Raw genomic sequence first — 10,829 nt, forward strand, 5'->3', positions numbered from 1 at the left:
GATTCTTGGATGAAGGATGGAGAAAAATTGCCAAGTTGCAAAAGCAGCTGAAACAAAATGTCAAGAGCTTTTGCAAAGAATTCTCTTCTTTCCTTCCAAGGAATGTTGAGGTTAGAGATCTGCATTATTGCATGTTTTCACCACGTATTTTAGCTTGTGGGAGAGTTAACACTTCTTTTGCACTTTCAGTTTTAAGATCTGCTAACTAGCAAACAAACAGGAAAGAAGGTGAATTTTAGTCAGGGAGGAAATGTGTAAGGCCAGTACTTGCACGCCTCATCTCAGTAGCGAGTGTGAATGGTCTGCAACTGTGTATTCACACTGATAAATCAGGGGAGCAGGATCTGATCAAATCTTTTGTTCTACTGTGACACGTTTTTTGTGGGGATGTTCTTCATTTCTGTACTTTGGGGGAGCATTTTCATGCACCCCCCGTCCTCTGGTTTCTCAGGGCCTGCACAGCATCAGAGTAAGGCATAGCATTCTCAAATCTTCAGAAACTTGTAATGATTAAAATGTTACAGTGCCTTTAGCTTAATATGTTTTGCACACCCTCTGGAGCAAGGCCTGAACAGAGGAGTAGAGGTAGAATTGCTTTTGAGAGCACTGTGTTAGATAAGGAGCCCTTCTTCAGCTGGACGTGTTTCCTAGTGTCTGCTTTGGCTTTCTGAAGCTGGGGGGTGTTGGTTTTGCAGCCAGTAGCTTGAAGGGTCCTGTTCCTGAGGGCAGGCACAGGGTGTCTGCCTGGGAACCCAGCGGCCATAGCTGGAGTTTGCCCAGAAGAACCAGAGTCACTTTGGAAGGTTGGCTCCATCATGCAAACCAACAGCCCAGCTGCCTGAACCCCAAGAAGGGAGAGCTGAGCTCTAGACAGCAAGTCTCTACTGAGGCAGTCCTTAAACATCTCTGCTCAAGCACAGGTTGAGCCCCGTCCGCCGCAGGTCTGCAGCGGAAAGACGGGTGACGTGGGCAGAGCTCTCTGCAAGCCAATTTGCAGAGAAGCGAGGGTGAGAATCGATGCTGCTGTTCGTAGTAGCCTGGAGAAGGAGCAGCAGCAGTAAGAAAGCAGCAGCCCCCAAGTGCTGCGTGAGCCATGCCTGGGCACAGCGTGAGCAGTGATATTGCCCAGGACCGTGAGATAAAGCAGGAGCCTGAGAACCCAGCACGCTCCCTAGGGGATTTGTCCCACGGAAATCTGCGGTACTTGCCACTAGATGGTAGCGTGTCAACACAGCATGTCGTTTCCCCCAGCTGTGAGCTCGTCAAACCTGTAGCAGGGGCAGTCAGGGTGGGCTTGGGGCAGGGGGAGGCTGGGAGGGTTTGGACCTGCAGAACTTCTGCTGTGATGCCTAGACTAAAAGGAATGCAACTTGCACAGTCCTTGCAAAACCTGTGGTGATGGGGGATTTGAGCGGTAGCACCAGGAAGTACAGAAGGTCCAGAAAGTGAAATGTTAGAAAATGGAACAACAAATAGATGAGCAGCCAGCTCTAGGAGTGGAACAGTTTTCCTCCCGTTAAAAGTAAGAGCAAAGCAAACCGAGACAAGCCATGATCTGGCCAAACATGACGAGGCATACACCTTGGGATGGCACTGTGCCAAACAGACTTTCTGGGTTACTGGAAAATAGCTATTCTAAGGAAGCTGCTATCATTTTATTAAACTATTTTAGAGCTCTTAGCTGCTATCGTGCTACTGAGATGACTCTGCATTAAGACATTTAGGCACTATGCAATCTTTAGTTTATGGGTCCCTGGACAGTACTATGCCTCACAGCAAATGTCCCCAAAAGCTGCACTGAAATAGAGTTAATTTCTAACAGTAATATATATCACAGCAATTGCAGTCATTTTTCTCAAACAAAGGCATTATGAATGCCAATGTTAGGGTCCAGTTTGAGAGACTCAAACAGCGCAGGTAAAGAGAAGCTCCAACCTGTGAAATAACCTTCATTCTGCTCCGTACTGATAACAGCCAGCAGCAATATTTGGGCTAGTCAGTGACCTTCTCATTAAATACTTCCCCACGGAAACAAATTTCCAACAAAACAACCTGTTGTGAAAACATTAGTTCCAGTAAAACATGCAACAAACCTCAGGAGGTTGATGTTCCTTGACTGACATTCTCTGGCCTGTCACTCAGACCATCTGCCTGCCAGCCCATTGCCAGGCTGTCAGTGTCCTGGGTTACCAACATCTCCCACAGCCTTGGTCAAGCAGGGGGGACCTGGCCACTGAACCACCCCAGAGCACAGTGAAGCCATTGGAACAGAGTATGGGAGAAGGTCCAGATCTGGTTCATCTGATATTGAACCTTTGCAAAAGATGTTTTTCACATGCTACACCTCCCATCTCCAATTGTTTGTTCCAGTTCTTAAGCAAAATTTTGGATTTTAATATTTTTTTTGCTTAGGAGAGGAATTGCGGTGTCTGCTCAGGACTGACCAGTGTGCTTATCAGGAAGCCACTGTAATGAATACTGTCCCACCTTAGATTGCCTTGGCTTTTCAAGTCTTCCAGAATTCTCAGCCGCCTTCCTCTATCAGGCAGGGATTTTAAGGCTATTGAAGTAATTAAGCCAACTGAATATGAATGTAGTTCAAAAAAATAAAAATCTGAGATGTTCCTCCTTCTGGAGGATTATCACTGGTCCTTGAGCCAGGGGTTGACGCCACCAAGATAGCTGCCCTTGCTGTTTTCCCACTCCATCATTTCAAGGAGAGGTTCCAAATTCCCAGTGTGGTACCCTATCTCAGGTATAAGAGATCTTTCATATGGAGTAGTTCTGGGCACGACAGCATGCTTTATTAATTCATGACTAAATTGATCCCTTCATAGAAAAAAATTTAAATGTTCTGTATCAAAGCCACGAAATAATGTGGGTGGTTACTATCAGCTTGCAAAATAATAATGGAAGGATAAACTACAATAATAGGGTCACCTAAGTATTTGAAAATGAGGGATGATACAAATGGAGGAAACCTGAGATAGCTCTGTCTCAACGCTAATGTGCCATTCAATTTTATTCTCTATGGAAAAGACCTTTTATATATGGCACGCTGAAATAGCAATAATTTTAAACCGAGACCTGCATGAAGTGTATGTTTCCAGGCCAAATACTGTATGGAGTTTAATGGACTCAATATACTGTTTAGCAAGTGTTCATAGCATGAGGAACTACTGCCGCATTTTTCTGGGAGCTTAGTGCTTGGAGGGATCTTCTAAAACAGGGAGTCCAGCTGTCTGCTGTTGCAGGCAACCTTGTCCTATTATCCCTTTATCAGATTTGTCAAGCTTCACCTTAAAACCGATTAGGCCTCTTGCAGCCGCTGTTCCTGCCTGGAAGTCTGTTCCAGAGCATTACTTTATTGATGGATAGAAATAATTGTCAGACTCCAGTCTAAATTTTTATGTGGCTCGTTCACAGCCATGTGTTCTTGCGCCAGCATTATCCCATTGCTTAAACTGCTCTTTCCCTTTCTTTGTGTTTCTTTTGTGTTTTTACAAAAAGCAATCTTATTCCCTCCCAGACTTTGTTAGATGAAACAAGCTTAGCTGCATTAGTCCCCTCTTATAAGGTAGGTTTAGATTCCCAGCATCTTTCTCTGCATCCCTTCCAACATGAATTCATTTTTCCTGAACGTGGGGGATTATGATGCTGTGCTTTGTTCTGGAAAAGCCTCATCCAGGCAATGCCTCACACCATGACATTCATGCACAGGGCTTTTCTGCCAGATTGCTGCGGTGCATGCGAGCTTTTAGCAACTAGTCCCATCATTCATCACCCCAGACATGCCCAGCTCAGCTGAGTGTGATTACATTCTATGTCATTACATCCTTTCCACTGAGCAAGCAAGCTGGAGGGGAAAAAAAAAAATTAAAATTAAAAGAACTGGAACTACGAGGGAAATTCAGCTCCAGGCATCTTCCCTTAGATGGGCCACATCAGACAATCCTTCGAGCAGTGAGAGTATAGACTCTATAATTTCTGAATCGGTCAAACCATAATAAGAGGGTGTTTTTTCCTTTATTAAATGTTTCTATATCCCTGCTCTATAAATATAGTCACAAAATACTAGGTGCAGCCAGTGCTATACATTTGATAAGACTTGGAGTTCTTCCAGTTTGGCCAGATAATATCCGATGCCAATGTTTTCCCAGGTAATTTTGAGGCATGTGGACTGGGTAAGCAGTAACAAATATAACAAAGGGACTCAGATCCCTACTATGCAGTGCAGAATGAAACTTTAGTTCTGGAAACGTCTTAAATTAGGACATTTTAGCCTACTAATATTATTTAAAGGAGAAAGCCAAATCTGAATTGTACCCAAACCTGCTCTAACCAGTGAGTTTCCTGGAACTGGGAAAATGCTTTACTGTATCTCCTGGATTCTGAGTCTGTGACAAAATGGAAGTAGAATGGAACTCTCACCTACGAACGGTGTTTGGACGGACTGATGTTAGGGACGCTTTAAGGGTATATACAGCTATTGCTTTTTTGAACTTAATTCTCCTTTTGCCTATTCCAGTTAACATCCATTGATTTCTTTGGAGTAGTTTCTCATTTACGCTAGTACGTGGTCAGAATAGAGCGATATAGGAAAGACTCCAAAGAGCATTTGGACAAAACAAAAAGCAAATAGTGTATTTTGTTCACTTCAGTGTTTTTTTCAAGCTGATGTAGCTCAGTCTAAAGCAACCATCAGTAGAAGGTGGCATCCACATCCATCCTTGTTCTTGACTGTATTTTCTGTTCCATTTCTATACGAGTTCCAGTTTTGCTGCGTTACTTTCTTTGTTTTGCTACTGTATAGAAGTCAATGAAGTGTTAAAAAGATAAAACTGTCCAGATGTTGAAGCTCATGACAACTAAATAGATCAGCGTGATTATTGTTTTTTTTTTAATAGATATTGAGCCAGTCAGTCTGTTCTGTTGCCTTGCTCTGCTGAATAAGGAGTGCTTTACGTGTGTAAAACTATACTGCCTGAAAGGCAAGCTGTACGGGGGACAGGTATGTAGCTGCAGTGTCCTCTGACACATTTTGAGGAAAGTATATAAAAGCAAGGTCTGCGCAGAACAACTGATGGACTCAGAGAAACATGGTCAGCCTGGGAAAAATCACATAAACCCTATTCCTTTTATTATTTTTTGTTTATTATTTATTATGAATTATTATTTATTTCCCATTGTCTGACACAAAGTAATAAAGATGAGTACAAGTAATCATTACAACGCTATTTTTCAGCAGGCTGTACCTAGTGAGAGTTGCGATTACCTCAGTGTGTTGCAGACCATGTGGAGATAAGCAGTTTCACTTGACACCTTCTTACTTACCCACCCAAGGAAACTCCCTCAGGAAAGGGATTTCTTGAGTGAGGCACATCAATAATCACTAATCCAGAAAAATTCTGCTGCCAATCTCACAGTTTGGTTTCAGGATTAGGTGTTCTGCTTGAGATTTCCTCCTCATTTTCCATCTCCCTGATTTCTGAAGTCCTTTTCCTTTTGCCTGCCTCTAACCTGTCAAGTTTTCTCCTGGAATAAGAAAGTAAGAACAAACTTTTTGTGTCTGCTCTGTGTCTCTACTTTGCAGGAGGAGAAAGTGCAAAACCAAAGAAGAGTTGGTGCCCTTCACTGACATTCCTTGAGGAAAGAGCTAAATGCTCTTGATTGTCATAGAGCCTCTACCGTTGCTAATGATGGGACAGAGATCTCAGTTGCTGTATGAGACTCATGTTAGTACTTGATCAGTGAAAGGATGTGATCGCTTGAAAATCTTGATTAAATCACAAGCAGACTTGTGCTTTAAAGGCCCATAAATATAAACAAAAATGTAAGTCTTTGCAGACAGGACAGGCTGATAGACTTTTTAATCTATGGAGTGCAACAGATAAGCATTATCCTTAATAATGCCTCCTTTCTGTTCTGCTGGCTTTATACGATCAAATTTTATGTTTCTCACCTGATCGAGTTCTGCTGAACAACTAGCACTGGTGGAGTGTTTTGTTTCGTGCAAGTCCAAGAGTGAAATCAGGCAATTAGGGGCCTTTTGGGTTTCCCTTCATCTTCTCGTCCATGAAGTGAGAGAAGAGGTCCTAACTACTGCGTGTTCCTGTGCGGGCTTGGAGATAAAATTAGCATATTTTTTTTAAATAGATGTTTTACCTGACAGTAACTTTGAAACCAAAGGTGTTGCTAGGACTTGCTCTTTACTTCTTTATTTTCAGAATTAGTGGAAAATACCAAACCGTGTCATTTGGGCTGACAGTTATTCTGTTTCCTGAGCTGGAGATAATAAAACAGTGGCAGGTGTTTATAAAACCACTTCTGCAAACTTGTCATGATAGATGCAATAATTAGCTCTCCTGGAGATGTACTTCCCAGCAGCCTGCACAAGTGACTCACACTGATTTCTGTGGGAGCTCCAAGCAGGGAACTGGGTCTCTTTATATAATCGTGGGAAAGAAAAGCGCTGTCGTCTTTACCTAAGAAAGGCAACTTGAATCTGTAGATACAGCTGGCTATTTTTAAGTCATCCTTCCATTTTACTCACTGACATTGAATTCTGCCTACTCTTAATGTTCTTTCAGAGATTCTTTTCTCCCGCCTATCCCGTGGTGTTTGATTGCCTCAGGCATCATGGTCCATGTTTTTCTTTTTAGGTGCATCATCCCCACTGATGGTAGTATCACCCCAGAGGTATGAAAATAGAACTGGTTCCTCTGGCTCTGAGAGTCCTCTTGTTTCCTAAAGTTCTCCCAGTAAAAGGTACCAGTTCAGAGTTTTCTCCCCCTCTTGCCTACTCCTGCTATACATCACTGCAGCTGCAATAGTTTCAGCAGATCAAATCCTGGCATGTGTTGGTTTAAGAGAGCTAACTGCTGCTTTGTGTTCTGTTTAAGCCTTAGCTGTCATGCTTGCACTGTGCAGTTTGTGAGCCTGACATTTTGCGCGTAGTGTAAGCTACGGATGAGTCACACAATCAAAGATTCATGGGAATATTTCCAGTAACTTCAACGAGCTTTGACTCAAACCTCCAGCACCCTTGACTGAAACAGATGGTGCGTCTGCAGGAAAGCAGGCAGCCTGATGGACATCATTTGCGGCTGTATGATGTCACTGACACTGATTTACAGCAGTTGTTAGTGAAACAACACTTCACAGGCATGCAAAGCCTTTCCTCAGAGTTGCCGTACAGAGTCCAGGCCAGCTGTTGGTCAAGATGTAGAATGCAAGAGTGAAAATGTAAATCTTAGATGTAAAGTTTCTAAAAGTGAATAGGTATCAAACTAAAACAGGCTATGGTACTGAGCACCAAGAAGCAAGTTCTAGTTTAACAAAATGTTCATCACGATCAACCACTTTTGCACTGTTTCTTTTCTTCCTAAAACAACCGCTTGCATAAGGAATGCTCTCACTGCTCACACGCCATCAGGCTCGTGGTTTAGTTCTCCTCCTGAGCCAAAGAACAGGGGAGAATCCTTCTTGTTGAGACTACAAACTTAATCTCCAAATTGACAAAGAGTCCATGAGTCATGAGCTTTCTCCTCTGGTCAGGTCAGCCACTGCCAACAGCTTCCTCTCTGTTTACAGCCTGAGCCACTGCAGCTAGGAACAGGCTGGTCATGTTGCAGGTCATTGTTGTGCTGATGATGAAAGAAGAAGGAAAACTATCTGTAGGTCTCTGATAAACTGTGAGACGTGATGGAAAAAAATCAGGATTTAAGTCACCACCAGCTTTAGAAAGAGAAGTCTTCAGAGGTTCTGATGCACTTCTAATACTTAAAAGAAATCAGATAACTTTTACCTTGTACTCTCCCAAGTATTAATAGATTGCTCATTATTTGTAGGGAGGAAAACAGCTAATGGTTTTTATTGGCTTTGGATGATTTTTACTAACTAGAACTGCTTAGAATTGGAGTTTGCAACAAGCATCACATTTTTAAAAATTTGTTTTTCTTAGGAAGAGCAAGGAAATTGAACAGAGAACATTGGTTTTGAACAGTACACATAGGAGTCTGTCTGCATGTGTTCTGTGAGATATATATGTGATAACAGTATACTAAATTGCATCATGTTCTTCCCTTCATTTATGTATGTTATTGCAAATTTGGTTCAGTACCTTATGGGAAAACTTTCTTGAGTAGTACTGCATTTTGCCAGTTACTGAAGTTTTAGGATTTCTGATACATTGCTTCAAATCTGGTTTATTGCTTCTGATCTAAAAAATTGCATTTCCTATGATGTTAATCTGAAACCTCCGTTTAAAAAGTACTTCACATGTGGGTCTACTTGCAGATAGTCAGAACATGTTAGTAGTGGTATAGAGTTATGGGGCAGAGAGAGGAAGAAAGGAGTTACACTTTGTGGTCTCACACCTCTTCATTTCAAAAGCGGTCTTGGGGGATTTCTTCAGAAATACACTTTTATCTCAAAGCACAGTTTGCTTATAGCAGGTGGTAGAGGCTGGCTATATATATGTTCCCTGTTCCTGCTTTAGAGTGTAAGGCCATTTCTTCTGCTTCTTCTTGTGGCTGAAAACAAGCTGGCTCATGCATAGTCCAACTCTGCGTTCCCATTAGTAGAGATAAAGAGTGAAAAAGAGGGTTGTTACCCACCTCCTGCTGTTCAATGACACAAAACAAGTCAGTGCTTAATGTGCAGATGCGCACATCACAGAAACGTTACGACCAGAAGAAAATCATACAATAAACTCTACTGAGCTGTTGGAGGCTTGTCACTTGCCAGCAGGGCAGACCCTTGGCAGCCCTTGAGGGGAGCTCTGCTGTGGTGTTCCTCTCTGCCAGAGACACTCATGCTTATCCTTTCCCTCCCTGTCTTTTGACTCTGCATTTCGAGAAGGACGACTTCGATATCCAACTTCAGCAAGGGTAGTTGGGCTGAGGTCTCTATGAAAAACCACAAAAGCGATGGTTTATTTCCTTGCTGAAAAGCGTATGTTTTATTCCACATCTAAGCAGTACTTAAGGCATGTGAAGCTCCCACCTACCAGTTGGTTAAGTCCCATGGCTCTTGCAGAGGACCCACAAGTGCAGCTGAGACCTTTGTGACCCACCTGTTTCTGCACACAGGGCTGTCTCGCAGGTAACGAAGCAGCCTGGCTGTCAGCTAGCAGAGCTGCTGAGCAGCGCAGCCAGCCCTTTGGCATGCAGAAACCCGAAGTGCCCTTGCACGCCGTGCTTGCAGATTCACTGCCTTTTGTAGGGATTGAAAGACCTACTGAATCCAGACAGGGACAGAGCACTGTCCTCTGGCTGTACTTCTCAGTTTGGGCACCCATATCTAAGACCAGGCACATAATGGCCTCTTTAGCCCTTGAGGACTGTTCAGACCCTTCAGACTTCCTCACCAACTTCAGTACACCTTCTTGCAGAAGTCCAGCTAACTAGTAGTCTGGGGTTATGTTCACAGGTATAACATCACACATGCAGAAATAGTGTCTTCTGAGCATTTCAAGGCTTCGTTCATAGTTTTTCAGCATTTGTGATTTTTTTTTTTTCCTGTTTACATTGTAATGTATTAATGTATGGTAGAGAGCTCAAAGACGCTTTCTCTTGTTCTTCATTTAGGTCATGGCCCCCATGTGCTTTCAGCAGAATAGAAGAACACTGATTCCTAATGGCCTGACATTTGTCTGGTTGAAAAGAGACAGAAGGCAACACTGAGGAGCCAGTGGTAGATTTCATGTATATTGAGGCAGTCTGTGTGATGATTTCAAGTGCTGTTCGCGCATGAGTCATCCATGGAAGCTGTTCAATTTAGATGCAGGTCATGTTCTCCTAATGCATGACAAGCTACATATGGTCCCATAAGTCATACATCATGATACTTTCCTCTTTTGCAACAATATATAGTATTTTCAGTTCCAGTACATCATACAAAGAGATTCTTGTATGAAGCAGGAGTACAAAACTGCAGCCACTTCATACGTAATGGAAATTGAGTGATTAGCAGAAAGAGGTTATTTTTCTACTTCCTTAAATGTTGCACTCCATTTGTAATGATCAGTCCATGTCCAATAGTTTAATAGCATTAACTACCATTAGTATTTAACCAGGGTTTTTTTCTCAGGTCTTCATAATTTGATTTAGCAGTGCTCAGGCTGTTAGGCATAACACATTTAATAGTGTCATCTGTTGTGCAGTGAGAAAAATCCTGAAGATTTAGTAGCCCACAGTAAATAAAAACGGAGCCCAAAGGCTGTGGATAAAGCCGATACTTTCCATGGAATACAAGAAGTGAAAGAAGGAGTCTTAAGCTTTAATAAAACACGTGCACTCATTGCAGTGTGCTCGAGAATGAACACTCATTGATAGCACTGGAGTGCTTGCTTTCATTGCAGTGCTAATTCAAATAAACCACTATCCAAGCAAACTCATCTTGAGATAGCCTGTAATGTGTGTCAACACAGTAAGACTCTAGAGCTGCACGGTTACACTGCAGAGTAGCTGAGATTGTACCCTCATCTTGCAAAAGCGATGACAAATCTGCATTAAAATATTCCTTTTTTTCTCCCTGCTGCAGCTGATATCACTTTGTGTCATTGAAGTGTGAATTGTGTCTGAGCGAACCTGTACTGGTGACACGGCTTCACCTTCTACAGGGGGGGAAGGGCTGACCGTCTGGGTGTAGGAACCTCTTCAGCTGGATCTTCTGGTGACAGAGTACTACCATGGAACCACCGCCTGGTGCGTGAGGACAAGCCTGGGAGCTCATAGATAACTGCAAAATGAGCTTCTATACTGTGGGCTGTCAGCCTACCCCTGCCCTGGTGGGAAGTCCAGTACTAACACATCTGTATCTTTGCT

This window comes from Falco naumanni, chromosome 6 (genome assembly GCF_017639655.2).
Source record: "Falco naumanni isolate bFalNau1 chromosome 6, bFalNau1.pat, whole genome shotgun sequence".
NCBI classification, from domain to species: Eukaryota; Metazoa; Chordata; class Aves; order Falconiformes; family Falconidae; genus Falco; species Falco naumanni.